Source organism: Adiantum capillus-veneris, chromosome 25, assembly GCF_014529385.1.
Source record: "Adiantum capillus-veneris isolate H3 chromosome 25, ASM1452938v2, whole genome shotgun sequence".
NCBI classification, from domain to species: Eukaryota; Viridiplantae; Streptophyta; class Polypodiopsida; order Polypodiales; family Pteridaceae; genus Adiantum; species Adiantum capillus-veneris.
The window spans coordinates 114,550,718-114,577,456 of record NC_140955.1 but is presented as its reverse complement, the minus strand read 5'-3'; the positions used below and the strand labels follow the sequence as shown (position 1 = coordinate 114,577,456).

The 26,739-nt window shown below is 44.8% G+C and overlaps 1 protein-coding gene across 3 annotated transcripts in view; it reads right to left on the bottom strand.

Moving 5' to 3' along the window:
• Positions 1–18,342, bottom strand: part of LOC147425495 (uncharacterized) — a 174,524-nt gene extending 156,182 nt beyond the window's left edge. For 2 of the 3 annotated variants that reach the window (XR_015186409.1, XR_015186408.1), the window contains exon 1: positions 17,465–18,342. The gene's annotated coding sequence lies outside the window, so the exon portion shown is untranslated. The remainder of the gene's footprint in view (positions 1–17,464) is intronic. The other variant, XM_086499874.1, reaches the window with a different exon arrangement.
• Between the last annotated feature and the right edge of the window lie 8,397 nt (positions 18,343–26,739).

Below are 26,739 nucleotides of genomic sequence, written 5' to 3'. Positions count from 1 at the left end.
GTTGTCACAAAACGGGAGTGTACACGAGCACTTAGAAAATCTGAAAATTATATTTCTTTGAAAACATGAGAGAAGGGAGAAGATCGACACAGTATTGGGGACCAGAAGATGGGCTGGTCCCCCCCCCCCGTAAAGAGTATTCTTTTATTCAGGGAGAATTCTTATGCAAGCACGAGAACCCGAGGAAACCCCTCCGTTCTGTAATCTTAGACCCGAAGGTCGTGCTTTCCTCGCGAAGGGACTTAGGCACGAGGCCGTACTCTCCCGTAAAGGGACTTAGGCACGAGGCCGTACTTTCCCGTAAAGGGACTTAGGCACGAAGCCGTACTTTCCCGTAAAGGGACTTAGACACGAAGCCGTACTTCCCATAAAGGGCCTTCCCGTAAGACGGGAGATTCCTGCAAAACAAACCACATAAAGCAACGATTCTCAAAGCGTATCAACACCTTATACCTGTCGCTTCTTGCTCGGAGAATCAACCTCCGTACTCAGTCGTCACGCGAATACTTGCAGTTTCCGTCGCCAGACTCTGCTCCAAAACCCTAGCGCTTGCACTTCTTGCTGCTTCCGGCTCTTTAGAAACTGAACGCTAGCTGCCCTTTTATAGGCCCTGACACCCGGCGGGAATAGGGGCCCAAAAAAGCAGAGCTTGGCGCTCCCAGAGAGAGGAGAGAGAAAATCGCATTTTCTAGAGAGAGGAGAGAGAGGGATCGCAAATCAGCCCCTGCATTAGCTTTTAGCGCTAGATTTCTTTTTAGGAGCCCTGCTTGCTTTATTTTATTAATAAAGGGGCCGGTCACTTTTAAGTGACCCATCACTTTATAAAATAAAGTGTGAACTTGTTCAAACTTTAAAAACTCACTTCGTTAGTGAAAACAATGCTATACTGACACATTCCAGGTGTCCCCGGGTGCAGGACATGACACAGATGCAATGCAGACACAGACTCCTCGCGGGAAAACGTCTGTCCTCCCGCGACTGTTCTTGCTTTTCGTAAAAAGCTTCATTGAACCCATCTTTATTCTTGTGCTTGCGTTCTTATGCGTACTTTCTTACTCAGTTCGGATTTCCTCCTTAGCCTACGGGATGCCCCCTTACTGATGCACCCGTCACCCATCATGTGACGCATCAGAGGCACTCGTAACCCGGCCCTTTCCACCGAACTTACGGAAACTCCTTCGCCATGTTTACCGTCACCCATCAAATGACACATCAGAGTTGTCCGTTCCTGATGGCAGTTCCTGTAGCTACATTCTTTTAACAGTTCTTAGTGTACACATTAAAATATCCTAATTTCATAAAAAGAAATTAATCATTAAAAATAAGAAATAGTCCAATTAGCAACATCCCTCTGGCTTCTAAACAGTTGACCTCAACTATAGTGCTTGGACATATACCTCCAGTATCTCGGGATAAGCTGCTAGTTCCTCCTGCGTCATCCACTGAGCATCTAGATTCGAATAGTTCTTAAACTTAACCAAATACTTCCGTGTTATCTTTCCGGATTTGAGAGACCGCTCCTGATGACTTACTATCTGCTCCGATTGGAGTATTTCTTCTGTTTCCTCAACCTCAGGAGGTTCCTCAGCACTAGACTGGCTTGGAGGCGGTCCCACATATGGCCGGAGTAAACTGACATGGAAAGCATTATGGATCTTCCAATTAGGCGGTAGCTCTAATCGGAAAGCGACATCATTCACTCGCTCAGTGATCTTAAACGGCCCATAATAACGGGTAGAAAGTTTTACCACTTTCCCCTTATGAGACGCTTGTTTCTTAAGTCTTGCCTTCTCAAACTTGAGTAAGACTAACTGTCCGACTGTTAAGTCTAGATTACTTTTGTGCTTGTCTGCAGCTTTCTTATGCTTTTCTTGAGAGCGTAAAATAGCTCTCCTAACGTGCCCGTAGGCGGTGTCCAAATCCCGGACAAATTCATCTGCTGCAAAGATCTTATCCTTAGTTAAAAGGATGGGTGGAAGCAAAGGCTTACCATAAAGAATCTCAAAAGGTGCTTTCCCCGTCGATGAGTGTATGGTATTGTTATATGCATACTCGACAAGAGGCAAATATTTCTCCCAGTCAGATTGCCGGTCTGACACATAAGCTTTTAACATATCCAATACTGTGGAATTGGCTATCTCACTTTGCCCGTCCGTTTGAGGATGGTAGGAAGATGAAAAATTCAGTTTTGTACCAAGATTATCCATCAAGGCACGCCAAAAATTTCATGTCATGCGAGGATCTCGGTCACTCACAATAGACTTAGGCATTCCATGATGCTTGAAAATCTGTGCTAGAAAGACCCTATCCATATGATCTGCTTTGATCGTTTTCTTGACTGGTATAAAGTGTGCTTGCTTGCTAAACCTGTCCACAATGGTCCAGATCGCGTCATTTCCAGTCTGAGTTCTAGGGAGATCCATGATGAAGTCCATGGCAATACTTTCCCAAGGTTCATTAGGCACAGGCAAAGGTTGTAGCAACCCAGGCGTCTTATGCCGATCATACTTCACTTTTTGGCAAACCAAGCATTCCCTGACATACTTATCAATGTCTGCTTTAAGGCTAGGCCAAAAGAAATATCTTTCCATTGCTAAGGTCGTAGGGAGAATACCCCGATGACCCGCATAAGGCGAAGCATGTGCTTCATCCATGATCTTCTTTCTTAATGGTTCCGCCACACATATGGCCTGATGGTGGTAGAGATAACCGTCCCGAATGGAATAGGGAAACTTATTCTCTCCACGATGTAGCTTTCCCCAGATGGTGGAGAAGTCTGGATCATTCAGATACAAATCCGGTAGTGCTTCTAATTCTTGGTGATACACCGAAGTGATAGCGTTCACCCTTGGCCGCCTAGACAATGCGTCTGCGACTACATTCTTACTCCCAGCCGTGTGAAGGATCTCGAAGTGAAACATAGACAAAAAGTTTGCCCACCTCATCTGCTTCTCAGATAGTTTCCTTTGCGTAAGAAAATAACGCAAACTCTGGTGATCAGTCTTGATCACAAAATCCGCTCCTAGAAGATAGTGCTTCCAGTTGGATAAGGCATGAATCACAGCCGAGAGTTCCTTTTCGTAGATTGATGCATGCAACTCTGCATCCTTAAGCCGTCTGCTTTCATAAGCCACTGCATGGCCTTCTTGGTTTAGCACTGCTCCGATGCAATCACCTGAAGCATCGCAGTGAACCTCAAATGGTTTCCTTAAGTCAGGCACTATCAAAATAGGTCCATGACTTAGCAAATACTTGAGCCGATCAAAAGCTCCTTGTTGTCTCGATCCCCGTCTGAAAGGAATCTTCTTCTTTGTCAAATCATGAAGTGGTCCTGCTACATGAGCAAATCCTCAGACAAACCTTCGATAATTTGAACATAATCCGAGAAAGCTACGTACATCATGTACCGTAGTGGGAATAGGCCAATCTTCGACCACTCGGATCTTGGCAGGATCCATACTCGCTTGATTGTGAGAGACTATATGGCCAAGATAGTGTATCTCAGAGAGAAAGAACTCGCTCTTCTTTGCATTCACATGCAACTCATGCTTTCGCAATTCTTGAAACACTAAGTCCAAGTGCTTCCGATGTTCCTCTTCTTACTTAGAGAAGATGAGTATGTCGTCAAAGAATACTCCCGTAAAAGCTCGATACGGGCTGAAAATGCGGTCCATCATGCGATTGAACGTCGCAAGAGCATTGGTCAAGCCGAAAGGCAATACCAAAAATTCATATAGTCCAAAGGTCGTGCGGAAAGCAGTCTTATGGACATCTTCAGGGGCGATCCGTATCTGATGATACCCACTCTTTAAGTCTATGCGACTAAAGACACTTGCACCCTGCAACTTACCAAGTATATCATCAATCCGAGGGATCGAAAAGCGATTCTTGATTGTGATCTTGTTTAAAGACCGATAGTTTATGCACATTCGAAACGTGCCATCTTTCTTCTGTACCAGTAGAACTGGAGAGCAGTAGGGTGAAGCACTGGGCCGTACTAACCCTTTCTCTAGAAGCTCGTTGACTTGCTTCAAAATTTCTTCTTGCTGAGCAAGACTTACCCGATAAGGGGGTTGATTGGGAGGCGAGCTACCCGGTATGAGATCTATGCGGTGATCTTCCGGGCGTACCGGAGGGAGTTCATCAGGAAGTGTTTCCGTGAAACAATCCTTGTACTTTTCAATAAATTGAAGACGCTTAATTTCCAGACTAGAGAGAGAGTCCCTACTAGTTTTATCCTTTGCAAAAATCAAGTAAGCAGAAACACACTTCTTCATTTCTTTCTTAATGGAGATATGGCTTACAATTGGGAATTGCCAATCTCCTGCATCAGCTTGAATCTTTATTTTCTTACCTCCATGATCAAAAGTGAGGGTCTTTTCCACATAATCGGGAATAGGTGTCATGTGAAAGTGCCATGGCATACCCAAGATGATATCACATCCCTCGATGGGTGCCATCAAAAATGATTCGCGGTCCTTGTACTCGCCAATCCGAAGATTGAGCTGTCCTTGCACGGGAGTTGCATTGGTTGTCAACCCCTCGAATGCCGATCCTGATGTAACCGGTGTGCCAAGCTGAGCCAGTGTAAGGCACAACTGTTCTGCAGTATCCAGGGAGATGAAGTTATCCGTGATCCTGGATCATAAAGAATCAATACTCGCTGGTTGTTCAAAGACCCCCAGCCCTTCAGAAGTTGACGCTTCCCTTTCTCAGATTCTGTGTTTCCTTGAACATCTGGGATTGAGTTCGAGCTTGGTGGTGCGGGTTCCTTCCTTGCTTTCTCTTGCCTCGTAGAGGCTTGCTCTTGCTGTTGCTGTTGCTGCTTTAGAGGGCAGTCCGGTTTCATATGTCCTTTCTCGCCACAGTAGAAGCATCTTCCTTCCTCTCTGAAAGTTTGAAGTTGAGTAGAAGAAAGATACTTAGTTCGCTTGCCAGTGCCCTCTGGCTTCTTAGAATGGTCATCGTCCCTAGATGGAGGACGTTTTCTTCATTGGCCCCCTTGGTCATCGTAGACTCCTCTTTGCCTTGCACGGTAAGTGCTATGCTCCATCTTTCTGGGCGTCCCAGTTGAGTGCAAATCCTCAGCAATGATTGCTGACTCCATCATCCTTTGAAGAGTATCATGCGGATACACCTTCATACTCTTTCGAAGCTGCGGTTGGAGACCCGCTTCGAATTTTCTTTTCTTTTCCTCGTCGGCAATCTTCATGAAGGGAGTGACCTTCAGAAGAACCGACCAATACTTGTCCACATAAGTCGTTACTCTTTCATGTTCCTTCTGGGCAAGCCAGTCCCATTCCTTCCGTATGTCCTGCTCGAAGTCAGGTGGAAGAAATTGTTCATAAAATTCAGACTTGAAGCTCTCCCAAGTTCTGGCCTGTGAACCTTCCAGAATCTTGGCTAACCACCAATTACTTGCCGTTTCCTTGAGGTGCATCCCCACATGGCGTAATTTGGATTTTTCTGTGAAGTGTCCATTGGTAAAGGCAGTCTCAAACTGTCTGATGAAGGACAGTGCTTTGGAGATGTCTCTCCGTCCATTGTAGGTTTCGAACTTGATGTCCTTGTCGCCTGATTTGAAGACTCTCATGCGATGTTGAGACTTGCGACCTTGCTTCTTGAATCGAGGCTTATCTTTAGGTTGATGTGGGGTAGTGGCAGTAGTAGCTGCTTCCTTCTTCTGACGAGATGATCGAGAAGTAGAAGTATAATCAAGAGAGTAAGATGGAGATGAGATAGAGATGTCCTTGCTCTCGTCTAGCAAAGAGAGCGCTTTTTCCTGGCCTTTCCTTGAAGTAGGCCGTTCATTCCGATCCGAAGATCCTTTGTGCACCTCGGCACGTTCTTCTTCTCTTGCCTCCTGTGGTCTAACGCCAACAGTGTTGTCTGGATACTTGGCGGCATCAGTTCCATTCGTTTTCTTCATTCCGCCCAAAAGTTTTTGGACGTCTGGCAACAGTAAGATTTGTTGCAACTCCGCAAGCTGAGCTGGCACTTGTTGAAGCTCCTCTTCAACGCTTCTCCCTTGGCTCGACATGGTTCTTCCCGTTCTTCCCGGAATCGTCCTTCTTTGCAGAGAAAGAGAGGAGTCCGAGCTCTGATACCACTGTCACAAAACGGGAGCGTACACGAGCACTTAGAAAATCTGAAAATTATATTTCTTTGAAAACATGAGAGAAGGGAGAAGATCGACACAGTATTGGGGACCAGAAGATGGGCTAGTCCCCCCCCCCCCCCCCCCCCGTAAAGAGTATTCTTTTATTCAGGGAGAATTCTTATACAAGCACGAGAACCCGAGGAAACCCCTCCGTTCTGTAATCTTAGACCTGAAGGTCGTGCTTTCCTCGCGAAGGGACTTAGGCACGAGGCCGTACTCTCCTGTAAAGGGACTTAGGCACGAGGCCGTACTTTCCCGTAAAGGGACTTAGGCACGAAGCCGTACTTTCCCGTAAAGGGACTTAGACACGAAGCCGTACTTCCCATAAAGGGCCTTCCCGTAAGACGGGAGATTCCTGCAAAACAAACCACATAAAGCAACGATTCTCAAAGCGTATCAACACCTTATACCTGTCGCTTCTTGCTCGGAGAATCAACCTCCGTACTCAGTCGTCACGCGAATACTTGCAGTTTCCGTCGCCAGACTCTGCTCCAAAACCCTAGCGCTTGCACTTCTTGCTGCTTCCGGCTCTTTAGAAACTGAACGCTAGCTGCCCTTTTATAGGCCCTGACACCCGGCGGGAATAGGGGCCCAAAAAAGCAGAGCTTGGCGCTCCCAGAGAGAGGAGAGAGAAAATCGCATTTTCTAGAGAGAGGAGAGAGGGATCGCAAATCAGCCCCTGCATTAGCTTTTAGCGCTGGATTTCTTTTTAGGAGCCCTGCTTGCTTTATTTTATTAATAAAGGGGCCGGTCACTTTTAAGTGACCGATCACTTTATAAAATAAAGTGTGAACCTGTTCAAACTTTAAAAACTCACTTCGTTAGTGAAAACAATGCTATACGGACACATTCCAGGCGTCCCCGGGTGCAGGACACGACACAGATGCAATGCAGACACAGACTCCTCGCGGGAAAACGTCTGTCCTCCCGCGACTGTTCTTGCTTTTCGTAAAAAGCTTCATTGAACCCATCTTTATTCTTGTGCTTGCGTTCTTACGCGTACTTTCTTACTCAGTTCGGATTTCCTCCTTAGCCTACGGGATGCCCCCTTACTGATGCACCCGTCACCCATCATGTGACGCATCAGAGGCACTCGTAACCCGGCCCTTTCCACCGAACTTACGGAAACTCCTTCGCCATGTTTACCGTCACCCATCAAATGACACATCAGAGTTGTTCGTTCCTGATGGCAGTTCCTGTAGCTACATTCTTTTAACAGTTCTTAGTGTACACATTAAAATATCCTAATTTCATAAAAAGAAATTAATCATTAAAAATAAGAAATAGTCCAATTAGCAACAGCGGTAGGAAAACATCTTGTCACATTTTCACTTCCAGATTGTCCATGTACAGGGATAGAAGAACTTGGTGGCAGATGCTTTGTCCTGGAAGCCGTTAGTCTTGGCTATTTCCGCGATTCAACATAGAAGCTTCGAGGACATGGTCGATCAGTACGCCACAGATCCAGATTTTTCGGATGTATTCACTCGAATACAGAATGGGGAGGTAGTAGCGGAATATTCCATACGGGATGGCTACTTGATAAAGAAAACGATGTTGTGCGTTACACCGTTGAGAGAAAAGGTTCTAACTAAATGCCATTGTCCACCTTTTACGGGTCACCGCGGCATTGACACCACCTTGAATGGTGTGGAGCGTTACTTCTCTTGGCCGAGACTCAAAAAGGATGTGGACGACTTTGTACACGTGTCACGTGACACATCCAACCCTATGTGTCCGTGGACAAGCTACAGCATGATCAGGGTTCAGTTCAATCAAGTCAGTCTAGAATAGGAAGTGCTCTGGCACCTTTGTGAGTCTGTTCGCAGACCGTGCATGTCCAGACACTTAGTTTAGATGCATATCCTCTGGTTGCACACAGCATGACCATCAAATTCCCATCAGATCCCATCAAGAGCATTTTTAGAGTGCATAGACCTATTTTCCCTATTTTTGACAATTTTCACTTATTATTTTTAAGTGACTTTTGTTGGTAGGCAATTTTGCTAAGTTGTATAAATAGAAACCTAGCGCTAACACTTTCTGGCAGAAGAGGTAGCAGGAGCACTCGCTCAACACGCAACTTCTCAGCAGAACCCGCAAGATCCCTAGCGTTTTTGCCTCACAGCAGCTACACTAGCGTTTTTGCATCAGTAGACCAGCCTTGGCGGTTTTGTTCAGCAAATCAGCCCGGTGTCATCACGACACAGCAGATCAGCCTAGCGTTTTGCATTTGCAGAACAACCGGCAGCAGCAGGACTAATTTTCAGCCCTTGCGTTTTTGCAACAGGACAGGAAACAGCCCTAGCATTTTTGATTTGCAGAACAACCCTAGCATTTTTGCAAATCATCGCGACAGAATCAGCCATAGGACCAGCGTTTTCAGTTTTCAGCCTTTAGCACTCGCAGAACAACCCCCGAACCTCGCAGATCTCACCTTCCTGCGGCAGATCTTCGCTGCACAGTCAGATCCAACGCAGTTTGCAGTTTCAGCCCGGAAAACGCATATTTCGGCATCTGCGTTTTCAGCGCGTCGTCATCACATTGTCGCCATCGACATCGTCACCGACATAGAGTCAGAATTCAGCAGACAGATTTGCAGATTTCAGCCATTAGCGTTTTCAGATTTCAACCCGTCTCATCGTCGTCCTCATCGTCGTTGACATCGTGGGCAAGTTCAAAGCATTGTAGAGATTTGTGCAATCAATAGTAGACCGCTCTCGCCATAGAGAGTGGGGCCTTCGGAGGAGGGTTTGACAACATTTTGGTGTCGTATTCTTCTCTCTCTATCTCTCAGTCTCAGTACCTTCATTCTCAGTGTCATTCACTTTATTTGTGATCATTTGCACTCTCACTAAAGGAACGGAAGGCTCTCCCTTTCGTAAGTAAAAGGAACCTTGAGCGTAGTTCGGAGCACTCATCTTGAGCAAAATTCAACATTCATTCCGCCGCACCTTACATTGGTATCAAAGCTTTGGCAGTGTTCTGTATCACTCAAGGAAAGAACCACAAGAACCACGTAATTTTTTTTTGCTTGATGAGGTCGCACGAACCCAAGTTCACTTGGGCGTGTCGATTCCTAATCGTGTTTTTGAAGAGTGACAGGAATCCTAGGAAGAAGGGCTTGTCCAGCCTCCCCTTGTGCCTCTTTTCACTCATTGAGAGCGGACCGTGCACTTAGCGGCTGGCCAATCGACTTGAGGTGGGAAAAAGCAACCTTCATGTGAGCGCAAGGCCACCGAGGGGTGCGCCCGTGGAAAAGAGCAGAACTCGGGTGAAGAGAAGATCCTTCTCTAACACAGATTGCAAGCGAAAGAAGAACCTCAAGAACTCAAGACCCCCAAGAACCCAAGACCCAAGACCCACAAGAACCCAAGTTCCTCGTGAACTTAAGAACCCAAGACCACAAGAACCCAAGACTTCAGTGGATGGTCATCACTCGAAGCGGAATACATACTTCGCTTGGAAGTAATCAGCATGAGAGAGGCGAAGAAGAATTTTCCCCACCGGGAGGTTTTTTCGACCCCCCCCTTCCCCATCTACGCCAAGGATTGCACTAACTCCTATGGAGGAGTTGGAGCAAATGTTTATGGACAGGTAGTTAGAACGCGAAGCAAGAAGAGTAGAAAGAATGGCAGAAATGGATCGTAGACTCGCAGAAAGAAAAGCAGAAAGAAAGGCAGCCATAGAGCGTGAGCATGAGCAAGCGCGACACATGCAAGAGATGTTGCGACTCTTTTCTCCAGTGCAGGCACAAGAAATATTATGTGTACGAATGATTAGTCAGCACGCATTGTTCGAATGTTTCATTCGTTATCGTTTCCTGTATTTTAGTCAGTGTCTTTATGTGATCCCTTTTCCTAAGCATGACATATTGTACGTTGAGCACATTTCACTCATGAATGAGCACAGATGTATGCGGATTCTTCATGAAAGGCTGAAAAGTATGCATTCAAGGAAGTCACATTCCATGTCTCTTCCTTGGCACGACATAGTTGTAGAAAGAGCACATGAAAGTATGAGCACCAAGCATGGGCATTTCCGTTGTGAATTGCCACAGTTGATTGCTTTAGATCAAAAGAGAAAAATTCGCTCTCATTGTTTGCGTGTGTGTGGTGAACGGTTAGGCACTCCGTCTCTTTGTTCATCTACATTGCATGCACGTCTTTGAGGAAGACAAGAAGTCGTTGGATGAGATTTCTGAGAGTGTGGAGCTTCGGCTAAGCAAGGCTCAGGAATCTTACTCACGACAGGCTAACAAGCATCATCAGGATGTTTCTATCAACGACGGGGATTGGGTTTATTTAAGGATCATGAAGCAAAGTCTTAAGCAAGTAAAAAAGAGGTGTCCTAAATTGTCTTTCAGAATTATGGTCCGTTTCTATGAAATTACAATTGCCTGACTTATGGTCAATGCACAACGTTTTCCATGTTTCTTGGTTGAAAGTGTTTCAAGGTACACCTCCGAAGGACATTTCCAAAGAAGAAGAGCCCGAGATCATCGATGAAGCTGAAGTCATGGAGCCGAAATAAGTGTTGTTGCATCGGTTTCGCCATGGCTAAAAGAAGCAAGTTCAACAGTACTTTTTGAAGTTCAAGAATCGAGGAACCCAAGAGGCAACGTGGGTCGATGAAGAGTTTTTCAGAGATTATCCAGAGTTGTTGGCAGATGTCACAAGACAGGCACCACGTGCCAATAGAAAAGAGCAGACTGAACAGACTTTCAGCACCTTAATAACAACTAAACTGAGAGAGAGAGAGAGAGAGAGAGAGAGAGAGAGAGAGAGAGAGAGAGAGAGACAACAAGTGACACGGAGTGGCGAAATTCCACCCCAGAGAGTATTGGCCCCAAACCTTGGCGCCTCTATTGGTATTTCTTTATATTGCATCAACACAGTACAAGCCGATACTCCAGACTCTGCACCTTCTCCAAGAAGCATGCCACAGAATGAGCCCATGGCCTCATATTTAAAGGCCCTAGGTCCCAAAAGCAATTTACATGAAAAGCCTTCAAACTCAAAAGCATGGTCCAAAAGCAATGCTCAAAAGCTGCCAACATAAAACCCGGAATTCCGTACAGCTGCCACGTCAACAGTCAACTCAAAACGCGAAAATCCGTACAATCTGCCACGTCATCAGTCAATGGAAAATTCGGAATTCCAATTCTTTATGTGTGTGTGTGTGTGGGTCTTGCTTCATTTCCTTTATGTCACTTGGGCCCCATCGGACGGGGTCCCCATAAGTTGGTAGGACATCTTCTTCTGACGTTGCTTGTTCTTCTTAGGGTTTAGGCCCTTTGGCCAGGACCTGCAAGTCGGATTCGTTCTTCAGTGGCTTGACACGTAACCAGTTTGTGACATCCCCCCTTCTTGAAAGAAAGTAATTGTCCGTGATTATAGTATATTTGCAAAACAACTCAAGAGGGTCATTCCGAGGGACATTCCGTTTGCTCTTTTTTTTTTTGTGTTAAGGAGTTAGCTTCACCTTTCGGCGCTTTTGCTCAAGGAGTAGACTTCTCCTTTCGGCTCTTTTGATCAAGGAGTTGGCTTCTCCTTTCGTCCAGATCGGAACTCTTCACATTCCGACGTAGTAGAATTAGCCAGCACACCCAGACCGCAATGATCTTCCGCGGGTGTTTTGATGGACTAAAATTACATACCCATCTCATCCAATTAGGAATATTCACTGGTTGGCACATCACAATGCAACACAAATGCTCACATATGCATGTTACAAGACATAGAAACATAAAGTCGCCAATGAACACTCCTCCCGCAAATAACCATCCAGATCCAGGCCATGAGTTGCTCAACGACTCCCTCATCACTCTTCCCGCAAATAACCTAAAAAGGTTCGGACCATGAGATATAGAAACCTTTTACAACCAAACGCCCCCTTGACCGCAGCCTGCGTCGTTTGGAGGTGCTGAGAGTAACCACTGCTCAGACTTCTTAACACTCCCACCGCAAATAACCATGCAGGTCCGCGCCATGAGTAACAACAACAATACTCCACCCGTAAATAACCACAAGGGTCCGGGCCATGAGTAAACAACAACAATACTCCCCCCCGTAAATAACCCCAAGGGTCCAGGCCATGGGTAAAAATAACACTTTTCAATCATTCAATACTCCCCCGCAAATAACCACAAGGGTGCGAGCCATGAGTATGAATGAGCAAGCTTTCTCAAACATCATTTGTCACTACTCCACTCGGGAGTAAAATCACCAATCAATGAAATCAGTATTAAAATCAAAGTCAAACATTTCAAATTGGCACCAAAACAGGTTCGAAACAGATACCATCCATCCATTTCAAACAAATTTCAAACAAGATCACCAAACAAGTTCTCGAACAGATTTCAAACTTAAAAACCAATCTCGACATCAGTTGAGCTCGAAAAGTCGACTGACTTTCCATCCTGAAACCTGCACCAAAAATTAGGGTTAGGTCTATTCCATAAGGTCGAGTTGAGCACATCATGGTCCATCAGCTCTTGGACAGACAGTGTTTCTTTGGCGGCGATGGTAGTCCCAAGCTAGCAATCGCACTAGACCTCCAAGGTCATCTGCTCGTGAAGAGACATCTACTGAGAGATGTCGAGAAATTTCAAGTTATAATCTGCTAGGATTTCATGGCAAGCATTTCAGGATACCCCACTCTGCCAGAAGTTGCACTCCGAAGGAAGATGTCATAAGCCATATAACTTCGGGCAAAAATTTTCTTGAAAGCTTGCCAAGTCCTTGGTAGCTATAGACATCGACATCTGCATGGCACTGCTTTTGAGAAAATCAGTGACTCGAAACAAATCTCGAATCTTTCTCTTGCAAGTGATCTTTTTGGCTTATGCCCTGTAAGTCATGAACGGTAAAGACGGAGCGCGCCCGATGCGCGATGAAGTAAGGGTGGGAGTGGCTAATAAGTCCGGGGTCGGAGCACGAACCTACACCAAATAAGATTCCAATAGACTTTGGTTTGCTCTGTCTGCTATTTTGTAGGACCGGTATGCTTTCAGAAAAGCACACGTCTGATGCTCTGATACCATTGTCACAAGAGGGTGCCAATCGAAAAGAACAGGCTGAACAGACTTTAAGCACTTCAATAACAACTGAACTGAGAGAGAGAGAGAGAGACACGACACGGAGTGGCGGAATTCCACCCCACAGAATATTGGCCCCAAACCTTGCGCCCCTTTTGGTATTTCTTTGTATTGCATCAACACAGTACAAGCCGGTACTCCAGACTCTGTACCTTCTCCAAGAAGCATCCAAAGAATGAGCCCATGGCCTCATATTTAAAGGCCCTAGGCCCCAAAAGCAATTTACATGAAAAGCCTTCAAACTCAAAAGCATCTGGTCCAAAAGCAATGCTCAAAAGCTATCAGCATAAAATCCAGAATTCCGTACAGTTGCCACGTCAGCAGTCAACGCAAAACGCGGAAATCCGTAGAGTCTGCCACGTAATCAATCAGAAGAAAATCCGGAATTTCGTACAGTTGCCACGTCAACATCTGCGCAATTCTTTGTGTGACTCCCAGCCCGGACCTGGATGGTTATGCGGGAGGAGTATTAAGAAGTCTGAGCAATGGTTACTCTTAGCACCTCCAAACGACACAGGCTGCGGTCTGGGGGGCGTTTGGTTGTAAAAGGCCTCTATATCTCCCAACCCGGACCTTTTTAGGTTATGCGGGAGGAGTGATGAGGGAGTCGTTGAATATCTCCTGACCCGGACCTTGTTAGGTTATGCGGGAGGAGTGTTCATCGACGACTTTATGTTTCTATGTCTTGTAACATGCATATGTGAGCATTTGTGTTGCATTGTGATGTGCCAACCACTGAATATTCCTAATTGGATGAGATTGCCTGGGTATGTAATTTTAGTGCATCAAAACACCCGTGGAAGTTCAGTGCGGTCAGGGTGTGATGGCTAATTTTACTACGCTAGATTATCAAGAGTTTTGATCTGAACGAAAGGAGAAGCCAACTCTTGATCAAAAGAGCCGAAAGGAGAAGCCAACTCCTTGATCAAAAGAGCCGAAAGGAGAAGCTAACTCCTTAACAAAAGTGCAAACTGATTGTCCCTCGCAATGTCCCTCGGAATAACCCTTAGAAATTTTTAAGCTAACTTGAGTTGTTTTGCAGATATGCTGTAATCGCGGACGATTACTCTCTTTCAAGAAGGGGAGATGTCACAAACTGCTAAAGTGTCAAAGCCCTGATGAATGGAGCCAACTTACAGATGTCGGCCGAGGGGCCTAAACCCTAAGAAGAACAAGTAACATAAGAAGAAGTCCTACCAACTTATGGGTACCCCGCCTGATGGGGCCCCAAGTGACATAAAGGATTAAAATAAAGCAGGACCCACATAGAAAGACTTGCGCCAAAAAAGCTGATGACGTGGCAAATTTCTAGAAATTACACTGACAATGGTGACGTGGTAGGCTGTACGGATTTCCGTGTTTTGCGTTGACTGCTGACGTGGCAGTTGTAAAGAATTCCGTAATTTAGGCTAGCAGCTTTTTGGCATTGCTTTTGGACCATAAGCTTTTGAGTTTGAAGGCTTTTCATGTAAACTGCTTTTCATAGGCCAAGGGCCTTTAAATATGTGCTAAGGGCTCATTCTCTGGCATGCTTCCTGGAGAAGGTGCAGGGCATAGAGTTACCAGCTTATACTATGTTGATGCAATATAAAGAAATACCGAAAGGGGCGCCAAGGTTTGGGGCCAATACTCTCTGGGGTGGAATTCCGCCACTCCGTGTCGCATGTCATCTCTCTCTTTCAGTTCAGTTGTTATTGAAGTGCTAAAAGTCTGTTCAATCTATTCTTTTTCTACTGGCACGTGGTGCCCGTCTTGTGACTGCAAGAGTCTTCTAAACGAGAACCGATTAGCTAATTGCTCGCTAATTGCTAATCTCGCACAAGTACGCACAGTTCTATCGAAACAAGAGTTTTCTCGAGTGAAAACTCATCCAGATCAAAGATGAAGTGTCCCATTGCATACGGGGCTCTTGAGACACGCAACGACGTGCTTGCTCCACTCAAAACAATCCAAAACAGAGAATTACAGCTTGCTGCCTTGACAGGTTTGGATAGCTTGGTGAGAGTTTGGTCTAAGTGTTCCGGCCGTTTGCTTTCAATTGAATAAAGAAATACCGAAAGGGGCGTCAATCTTTGGGGCCTACAGGGTGTCGGTCTTCGTGCGCGCAGTGACATTCTGGTTGCTTGAATTGAAACGTGAAATTAACAAGTGATTGAATTGGTACAACCCTCTACTATGTACACGCCAATTATAGTGTCCAAGCCTCTAACAAACTTTCTGAATCCCCATCTGATGTGAAAAAAGAAATCCAATTCTTTGTGGAAGAAAAATCGCCAGAGCTCTAATGCCATTGTTAAAGACTTGGATACTCCAGCCCAAAGATCTACAACACCACATGAGAAAAATGCAAACAACAAAGTGGAACTTGAATAGAGGGAGAGAGAGGAGGAGAGTCAACACGACACGGCGGAGTTCCGAGCCAAGCTGCATTGGCCGCAAAGACCGGCATCCCTTTCGATATTTCTTTAGTATTGCTTCACAAAGGTACAATGTCCGAGGGTCTTCTCTCTCACAATGCTCCCAAACTAATCTCTGAGCTAACCTAGCAAGAGAAGAGGCCCTCACACACTTATATGGGCCCCTGGCCAAAAGCAACAACATAAAAAGCTTTGTTCCAAAAGCATTGGGTCCCAAATACTAGCGCCCCTTGGATTGTTTCCAAAATTGCGGAATCCTTGCAACGCCACGTCAATAGTCAACGCAAAATCTAGGGAGGGACTACCACATCAGCACTTCCATGCAAATTGGGTTAGAAAAAGTTTAGGCCCCTCGATCGAGTTTTGTTAGTAGGAAGAGGTTATCCTAATTGCCTTTGGGCCCTCAGCCAGACTCTGCAAGTTGTCTTGGGTTAGGCTTTTAAACTCTGACTCTAGAGTGTCCTCTCGACAAAACATCTTTAAGTTTGGGCATGCCACGTCATCAACTTTTGAAATTTCCACCCTCTCGAGCACTCTCTCCCATCTACTCGCGCTAATGCGCTTTCGCCGTCATCTACACTATTCAAGACACTCCCGCCGATTACGAATGAGGTCCATTTTGGTGACTTGTGAGGCGAAAAACACAGAAGGAAATAAAACAATTTGTGCAAAATTTTTGCTTCACAACTTCACAATGAACTCCTTTAGCTCTAACGATAAATATTCTATACAAGACCACTCATTTCTCTGGTGACGAGAAAGAGTGTACAGAGTTGGGAGATAAAAATGGGTCCAGCAGTGGACAACGTGTTTTGACTTACACGAGAGTAAGATGATAGGAGGATTCTAACGATTCGTCTTTATCCACACAGCAAGATACTCACTTGGTGGCGTGAAATGACAGAAAAGCCTACGACAAAGACTAAATTTCATGTTAAATTAAAAAATGAGTTAGCAAAAATAGAGCCTATACATGCTTATGCCAAGTTACAATGTCTTTCGATTAAAACTGTCATTTGATAAGTATGCCACTGCCTCTAAGAAGGCCATTAAGTTTTGCAAAGTCGACTCTACTCAAGTTGTACATATATATCTGTTGGGCTTACACAAGGACTATCACTAGTCTCTCATTAAAAAAAAGGCCCTGATTGATGCGGAGAAAGCTATAGCAAAATCTTGTACCTTCTACTTGCTAATTGAATCTAGTTATGAGAAAAAAAGAACCATTGATTACGACTCTCATGAGGACATTTTGAAGAAGCAACCCCAATTCCAATAACAATCCACCTTTCTATCGACACCATCTTTCTATCGACACCATCTTTCTACACCCCCTCTTGAAAGAATTGTATATTCTCAGGGCAAAACCCTAGTCCTAGGAACCAAGGTTCTCAAGCCATAAAATGTTAAACCTAACAAGATCGAACATGACATGCAAATATATTAACAACATAGATTAGGATAACATATCAACATGTCAACAAGCACTATAACACACACATCTGCCCCTGTCAAATTCTAGCAGCAAATCGAAAACAAAACAAATAGACCACATGGTGATACTTCAGCAAAATATTCAATCTGAGGTCTATGCACAAACAAAAATTCAGCAAATATATCTCCCGCCTCTTTATTTCACACACATCTGCAATCATCAAAATACAACAGCTAAAGTAAACTAAACAAACAGACAACGCGCTATAGCATGAGTGAAAAACATCAGCAAATAGGTGGTTGCAAATGTGTGTGTGAGTGTGCGTGTGTTTTCATAGGTGGGTGTGAGTGTACCTTGGCACACTGAGAGACCAGGAGCTTGACGAGCTGAGAGTGCTGGGGAAGGTGAAGACGGTGTTGACGACCTACTGCGGGTGGAGGATCAGGCGTGACCAAGGTGTGGCCGTAATGATTGAGCTACCTTGCGTTAGCTCCCGAGGTTTGTGTCAGAGTTGGGAGTGACTCGGCTTGCGAGTCGCTCAAGGCAAAGGTAGTGACCCCTGCATGCATCGCTATCTGCGATCTGGTGAGTGCTTCCGTTTAAGCTTTGCTCAAGGCGAAGGTAGAGGACCCCTGCATGCATCACTATCTGCGACCTGGTCGGCCAGCGCCGATTATCTAGTGCAGTGCATTCCCCCACTTCAGCACGCCTGAGTATGTCCCTACGATTTTTGAAAAATCTCGATTATATGGAATCTCGAGATGATGCTCTCATTTTTATTTTGGCTCATTGAAGTGAAAGGAACCGCCTGATGAGGCAAGCGAGTTGGCAAATGGGGTGCGAGTTGCTGAGCAAGGAGAGAAGGGCACAGGGGCGACGGCACATGGCAGGCGCTGGTTCTAGCTCGTAGACGAGAGTCGCAAGGAAGGCAGGCATGCCAGAGTTCGTGGATAGACCGAGCCTGAGTTGTTTTTTTGGACAGAAAAAATCATTCCTAGTGCAACACGTGAGAGCGGTGTGAGTGGTTAGCCTACTGCATCTGAAAGTCAAACACCTGCGCTACCTACGTTCGATCATTTCGCTGCCAAAAAACTACCCTTGAATTTTCAAGTCACGGTTACAGAGAAAATGAAATCTAAAAAGAGTCTAGCTAATAAAATTGACAATGGACTAGTATGTCTAATCGTCTTGAGTTCAGTGCTGGCTCCTTGAAAAGGAAATTGGAGGAATCGTCGGAGATCCACGACGTTGGACTGCATGGAGAATTCTCTCTCTCTCTCTCTCTCTCTCTCTCTCTCTCTCTCTCTATATATATAACCTTTCTATCACCCAAGTGTGGTAGATTGGTTATGCCATTTCCCTCTTGAATAACAGGTCTTGAGTTCAACTCCTCGTCGGCTAGATCTTTAACGTCTCTTGGGATAGTTTCCTACGACGTAAAACTTTCTTTTTCTTCTTCTTCTCTCTCTTTTTTCCAGAAAGAATGACTTTTCTCTTTCGCGAGGGAGGGGTCTGTCTTTCTCTCCGTGAGGCAAGGCCTCTCTGTCTATGTCTGCGTCAAGTCTCTACCTCGGCTGGACCTGGGAGCAATGTTGGCGAGGTTCATGCCCATTCTCTCTCGAGGTTCATGTCCATTCTCTCTCGGTCTCTGAATTGTCCCCGAGCATAAGCACTCTCTATCATGCAGGTCTTGGGGATTACAACAGACAAAGGGATGATGGAGAATGGATGGGAAAGATAGCAAATGTCAAGAGGGATACGAGAGAGGGTAAAAGAGAGAGGGGTTGATGCGTGAGGCACAGACGATCGAGGAAGGCCGAGGAAGGAGAGCGCTGCGAGAGGAGGGTTAGGCGTGGTCGAGAGAGGAAAGGTGGGGAGGTAGGGAATCTCTTGAGAAATGCAATTTTTTTTTAAAGAGGATCCAGTAGAGCCGCAATAAGTAATTTTGACTCCTTGCGAGTAGGGGGTACCAGCTAGAAAATTTTCAAAAAATAATGGTATTCTTTTGAAATCGAAAAGGGAAGGATTTACAGGGAAAGCACAAGGGGCAAATCAGGTGGAAATACTTTCCTTTTTTATCTCTCTCTTTTTCTTTGTCTTTCTCTCGAGCTCGCAAAATAGAAAACTCCTCTCTCTGTGCAAATCGCATCCGCCCTTGCACCTCTCACGCCTCTGTCGTCCCTTGTCTCAAGGTTCCTCCCCTCCCTCTGCAGGCCTTCTCGCGTGAAGAAGAGGGCGATTGGACTGCAGATATTGTGAGATGTCAGGGGAGAGAGAGAGAGAGAGAGAGAGAGAGAGAGAGAGAGAACACGCGACTGGCCTGCAGACATTCATGCAAGGGAGGAAGAGAGAGTAAGGGGGACGCGACATGGCATATTCCTCCAAATGCATTTTTTTATTTTTGTGGGAGCCAGTAGTAGGCAGTAGATTATTATCCAAGAAGAGAAGGCGATTATTATCTATGTGATAGAACGATTATTATCTCCTTGAAGCCCTTTTGTCATTAAGGTCTTGAATTTAATCAAGTTTTGTAAGTCTGCTTGGGAGCATTTTGTCTACTTTTTGACATTTTACTTGAGCTCCAGACCCGCCTCCTGTTCGTTGCATACTCCTTATTGCTCACACATTTTACCTATCCAGGGAGCGGGCTCTAAAGCCTTGTTGCTCCTACGGTCTTAAGGGTAACCAAGTGTCTTGACAATGGAACCTGATATTGTCAAATTTTCAAGGATGCTTGCGGAGGGTAAAATACCCGAAATGGAGCTAGCTGTGCCGATGGATGAAGGCGACGGCTCGGTCTTGAGACCGTTGGAGGATGCGACAATGTCAAGCCCCAATTCGCCAAAAGCTTCAAACACGGAAAAGGACAAACCTGTCTCGATCAAAAAAGTACCCTTTGAGGAAACAAGGGAGAAAATGTCCTCAGCGCAAGGGTTCAAATTCGAGGTAAAAACCCTCAAAGACGGGGTTCCTCAGGGTCCCATCTGTCCAAACGTTAATAAGGCATCAAGTGCATCTGCAGCGCGCAGGCAAGCATCTCGTTTGCTAGCATACTTAAGGGCCTAACTCTAAGGATTATGGAAAAGGTTCATCAGAAGGGATGTCATGTGAAGGAGATATCGAAAAACTGCAGAATACAAGAGCTAGACTTCAACAAGAGCTCATGGAAGTCAACAAAAGGATTGAGTCTGTCCTTAACAACAACAAAAGAACTTGCTCCCAAACATATCATAGTGGGCTGGTTGAAGACGGGTTAGCAGATTGGGCCTATTATGCTTTAAGAAAGTCTTTGCCACAGCAGGTGGAGGTTGCCGAGGCTATTACTATAGCGATTCCACCAACACTTATCAAAAATCAACTAGCCAGGCAAGCTCAGCTAAGGTTGGTATTTGGATTCAGTGGAAGAATCCCGAACTGGTTTGAGATGATTCAATGGCTTCAGGGCCCTCAAATTCTTGGTCATGGAGGAGCAGCTGAAAGTACTTTTTACCTAGCTAACACTAGTTCTGTAATTGGACACTTTAGTGTCCTGAGACACTAAAGTGTCTTGTTTTTCTACCAAGTTTTGGCAGTTTATTTGTCAAGCTAGAAAGAAGTTTTTTACACCTTGCGTCTACCATAGATTGGTTATTCTTACCATATACATGTGGTAGTGATGTGTGTGAACACACTAGGACCGCCGGGGCATTTTTTTCCCTCTTTAGGAGGTTTTTTCCCCCGAGCATTGTATATATGCCCATCACTCTAGGGCTATCTATCTTTCCATTGCACACTAAGTAACACACTCTCTATTGTGTGCCTTGAGGTTCCTTCGTCTTCTCCAAGCTGTGTGCGTTTCTCTGCAACCCTAATTCCAACCATTGGTATCAGAGCAGGTTATGTCCTCTCGGGCTTAGTCGCCCAGCTGCTCCAGCACACGCCTGCTCACTTTCTCCGATTACAGTGAGGTTTGGCAAGCGCTCGCAGGTCGACAAATATTTCGGGGGAGCTCGTAGATCTAAGTCTGCTCAGATTTTTTATTCGGGCTCATTTCGGCCTCCGTTTCCACTACAGGCAGGTCTGCACAGGCAATTTCGTCATTTTGTGCAGAATTTCTGCATAACGTGTGCCTTACAGTCTTCTACGGTTTGTGCTATATAGCACGTGTTGTTCCGGCTCCGTTTCTCCTATTTTCGGGCAGTTTTCACATCAAGTGCAGCATTTACCATGGCTGACAACAACACAGATGTGTTCAAGATGTTTGTTGTTGAGGACAGGTTGGATAGGGACAACTACTCTATGTGGGCTTATATGATGCAACATGTTCTTGTATCAAAGGGCGTCTAGAACATTGTGCAAGGCATTGATGTACGTCCTGGTTTTGAGGATATAGGCGATGTTGAGGATGTTGCAGGTCTTGCTGCAAGGATTGTTGCTATTAGAGTTGTTTTGCCTACGGCAGAACAAGCTCGTTGGGATTTTAAGGATGCGCAAGCTCATGCATTGATTGCGTTTTCTGTGAAGCGCACCATTGTTCCTCACATTCGTTCAGCAAAATCTGCAAAACAGGCTTGGGATATTCTAGCAGGTCTTTATGCAAGTCGCAATGAGGCTAAAATTGCTTTGCTGCGTAAAGAGCTGGAGTTAAAGATTATACATGAGGAAGATGATATGGACACTTTCCTTGCTAGTGTCAAGGATATCAATGAGCAGCTTATTTCTGCAGGTGAAGTCATTTTAGACAGTTCCCTTGTGCAGATTGTTCTTGATGCCTTACCAGATTCTTACCAGACTTTTGCTAGTACTTGGAGACTTATGACCCAACGAAATCCAGAAGTTGTCAAGTTTGATGCAGTATGCACATTGCTGTTGCAAGAGTCACTTTCCAGAAAAAACAAGACTAGATAGCCTGTAGTTGAAGAGGCTTGTATTGCTTCTCAAAGAAAGGGTGGTAGCAGCAATGCAGCCACTTCTTATGGTTCTACTGCGAGTGGCAAAACTTCTGTTCCCAATGCTTCTGCTGGTAGCACTTCGTCTGGCAATTCTAGTGATAAGGGCAAAAAGAAGATTCGTTGCCATTATTGTACAGCTAATGATCACTTGATCAAGTCGTGTCCTACGTTGAAGGCCAAAGAGGCTAAGAAGAAAGAGGGTGGTTCCACTGCAAATGCTGGTTCCACTACAGATGCAGCCATTGTTGAGTCTTCTGTGAAAGGAGATTGTGTTGCTGATGTTGATGCAAAATGGGCTTTTAGCGCAGAGTGCACTTACAATCCTGCTGTCCATGATGCATGCTTGTCAGTTGCTGCAGATTCACATGTGTGATATTTTGACAGTGGTGCTACAAAGCACATTACCTCACATCGTGAATTGTTTACCTCTCTCGAGTCTGTCCCTCATGGAAATTCAGTCACTTGTGCCAGCAACACCTCTTATCCGGTTCAGGGAGTTGGAAAGATTGTGCTTACTACTGCAATGGTAGTTCCTTCACACTTGTTGATACACTTTATGTACCTGGGATCAAGAAGAATCTCTTGTCTATATCCGCACTTGCTAGACTTGGACTTGTAGTCAAATTTGTGGATGACAGATATGCAATTCATGATCTCAGTTTTGGTGATGAAATTGTTGCATCTGGCCTTTTGTGTCGTGGGCTGTATAAGCTCACTTTGTATGACAAGTGTGGACAAAATTTTGCAAATGCTGTTGCAGATTCAACAGCTATTTTAGATGCAAAACTTAGCATGTACGTTTTGGTCATTTGAATTTTGCCAGTTTGGTACGTTTGCAGAAATCTGATATGGTTACTTCTTTGCCGCCTCTTGAAGCACCTGTCAAACATGTTTGTGAAGGCTATATTTTGGGTAAGATGCAGCGTTCTAAGTTTCCAAAGGATGGTTCAGTTCGGGCCACATGCAGGTTGCAGCTTGTGCATAGTGATGTTTGTGGGCCCATGCAAACTCCATCCTTGGGCAATTACCTTTACTTCGTGACTTTTATTGATGATTACTCCAGGCATGCATGGGTATTTCCGCTTAAAGAGAAGTCCGAAGTTTTTATGTGCTTCAAACAATTTCTGGCTATGGCTGAAAATGTCTCGAAATTTACTATGGGCACCCTCCGTTCCGATCGACGGGGGGAGTATATGTCTCATGAATTCAATGCATTTCTGGCTAGTCGTGGGATAAAACACCAATGTACAATGCCTTATACACCTCAGCAAAATGGTGTTGCTGAGAGGAAAAACAGGTCACTTACGAAAATGGCACGATGTATGGTCAAAAGTCAAGCTTTGCCGCATTCTTTTTGGCTTGAGTCCATCATGTGTGCCACTTATGTACTAAACAGGTGTCCTACAAAAGCTTTGCAGTCTATTACTCCATATGAAGCATGGCATGATATAAAGCCTTCTATTGAGCACATGCGTGTTTTTGGTTGTTTGGCATATGCTTTGGTGCCACAAACACAACGCAAAAAATTGGATGATAAGGCTGTCAAATGTATTTTTGTTGGTTGTAGTGTTGAAAGCAAAGGTTACAGGTTGTATCATCCGCAAACAAAACGAATTTTGGTTTCACGGGATGTAGTGTTTGTGGAAGATTCTGTTCAGCTCTTGCTGTCATGTACTAGAGACAGTAATGTAAGCTCACAGGACATTTATGACAATTTGTTGCCTCTTTTCATTGGTGGAAATACAAATGTAAGTTCCAATGAGGCAAATGTACAGCCTATGGGGGTTTCTGAAAATGTTATAGATCAGCCTATTACTGATGCAGATGTACATGATGTACTTGCTGAGGAAAGGGCTGAAAATGAGCAGGCTAGAGGTATGCCAAAATGGCCGGTGCACACTTTGCGTGACAATAAATTGGATGCACCTTTGTCTAGTCGTACTCGTTCAGGCTCTCGCCATGCATCTTATGCATCAGATTGTTATGCTTTGGCTGTGTCTAGCTTACATGATATTGAGGAGCCTCTGTCTTTTGATGAAGCACATAATTCAAAAAATTGGATGGCTGCCATGCAATCAGAATATAATGCACTTATAGAAAATGACATATTGTCATAAAATCTAATATCTAATATCTAACCAACCCAAATGATTCTCTCATATTAAACTGATCACTTAATGTGGGAGAATAAATGGGAACAAGGGTTAAGATATAGACATGTGCTTATAGATCTATCTTAACATGGGGCAAATGGCAAAGGGGCCCAAATGAGAGATGGTCTATCAAAGAGCAAGGCTAACCAATGGAGCATAAGACCTTAGGGTTAGCTTCATTGAAGACCTCCAATAATGTGTGTAAAAGTCCTTTGACCTTAGGTAAGGTAGGGCTGACCTTGAGGCGCGGGAACCCGACCCAACTCGAGGTGCTTGTCCTGCTTGATGACTAAGGTGCTTGAGGTGCTTGATGATTGAGATGCTTGAGATGCTTGAGGTGCTTGACATGCTTGAGATGCTAGGGTTGCACTTAAGGTGAGAACCTAGCCCAAGCTTAAAGTGTTTAACGGCCAAGCTTGTGGTGGGAACTGGGCCTATGTATGAGGGGCTTGAGGTGTCAAAAAGTCAAATATTCAATCCCTACAAGGAGGGGGCGAGCCCTACATGAGGGGGGATGAGAGAGAACACCCACACACTCACACAAGGCATGCATGGTACAAATAAAGCAAAAGGGACACTTGTCAAGTTCCTCCTCATGTTGCCCTCATGGTGTGCCTGAAGCCTATTGGTTGGCCACCCAAGGGGTCCAATGATAATTTAGGAGATTTAACTAAATGATTTAGCATTTATCTAGCCCTCTCTCTCAAAGGGGAAAGGGGGACACTTGTCTCAAGGCTGCCCTTGCTGCTTGTAATGCCTCCTGCTTGTGATTGGCTAGGCCTGGAGGGGTCCAATGAGCTTCAAGCATGAGCTACAAGGGGGGGTTGACCCAAGCAAGCTAGGGGGTTGCTTAGGGGTATACTCACCCCACACACACTCACAAACACTCTCATTGTGTGCTATGCAAAGTGCAAGAGCTCCCTCTCCTTCTCCAAGCAAGTAGAGGTTGAGAGCCTACACCAACACTCTTGGATATGGAGTGCAAATCCAACCAAGAGCCATGCTCCAATGCTTAAGCTTGCCATCTCCTTCTTCTTCATTACTATGCTATTATATATGCTAGCAACAAGAGTTATGATAAGTGAGGAACTAATTCTTTTTCCTACGAAATGTTTCTTCTTCCTCTTCCCTACCCTCATTCCCTGCTAGCTCTCTCCACCTTCAAAGGTGTTTGAGGTCTTGGGACTGAGGCTTGGGATAGTTAAAGCTTTCTTCAAGTTTATGTTATGTTTGTGATGCATGAAGCTTTCCATCTTCATTGCATCACCTAGGTCACAAGCAACACAAAGATTGTATTGTAACAAGTCTCTCTTAATGGGAGAAATCATAATACAAATGCCTATTGGAGGGGGGACTGGCTCCACATAAATCCGATCCTCAACTATTGTCATGTTCTCTAAATTCTCTCTCTTGCAAAAGTATTGTTCATGCCAAGTTAACTAATTGCTATGATTATGTTGCTATATTCAATTATGTTCACCCGCTATGCTCACAAAGTCATTTCTCAAAAGTACTCTCATTAATTTTCGCTACTCTCAAGTTAAATAGGCCAATTCCATTACATTGGTATCAGAGCATTTGGTTTCTCTTTTCTTGCTTAAGAAGAGAGGTCCTTAAGTAGCCTATAAATGGTTGATGTTGTTAATTATATTAGGGTAAGTGGCATTGGGATCTATTATCGGTTTTGTTGAGCCCACTATGTGGGGGATGGTGCACATCTTGAGAGCTTTGGACTTAATAATGGAGTCTTTTTAGATTTGCCTATGGCTTTACCATTATTGAGCGATAAGAAGTCCGAAAGGAGCTAGCCCTTGGCAACTCTGCTATGTTAGACCTACTCCTCTACTCTTTATAATTAACCACTTCGAGCCGTGGGTGTAGATACTTAAGAGACAATTTTCAAAGGCTAAGAGGAGTGGTAACTAAGGTTTTGAATTGCCAAAGCATACACTAAGTACATACATAAAGTTTGTTAACATGGCTGACAATAATCAAGAGAGTAGAATGAACATTGATAGCTTTGATTTTGCACATGAAGGTGCTAATGATGATGCTCCCATGTTTGTGAATTATCTCGTCACTAGGTTGCAACAAGCTATGGGAAACCCTGCTTTGCAAGCCGAAGTTACTCAACAACTTCGTGCTTATGGAATTTCCCTTCCTCTCCAAGAGGAGAGAGAGCTTAGGAGGCCTCTTGAAGAGACACCCAAAAGAAGACTCTCTCCCATTCGAGAGGAGGAATCCAAAGAGCAAGAAAGCAATGAAAGTTTAAGTTCCTCTAAAGATGTGGCTCCACGAAGACGGCGGTCTAAACGATCGCCCACTCCTCCTAAGAGGAAAAGATCAACACATAGTCCTTCTCCTCATTACTCTGAAAGGAAAGAGAGGAAACAAAGGAAGAAAAGGGCTAGGAAGAGGTCACCCTCTTCTCCTTCTTCTTCACCTTCCTCCTCTTCCGATGAAAGTTATGGTTATTCCCCTAGAGAATACAAGAGGGGAGGACATCGCAAATCATTTCCTGCATGCAGAAGGTCACAAAAGCTA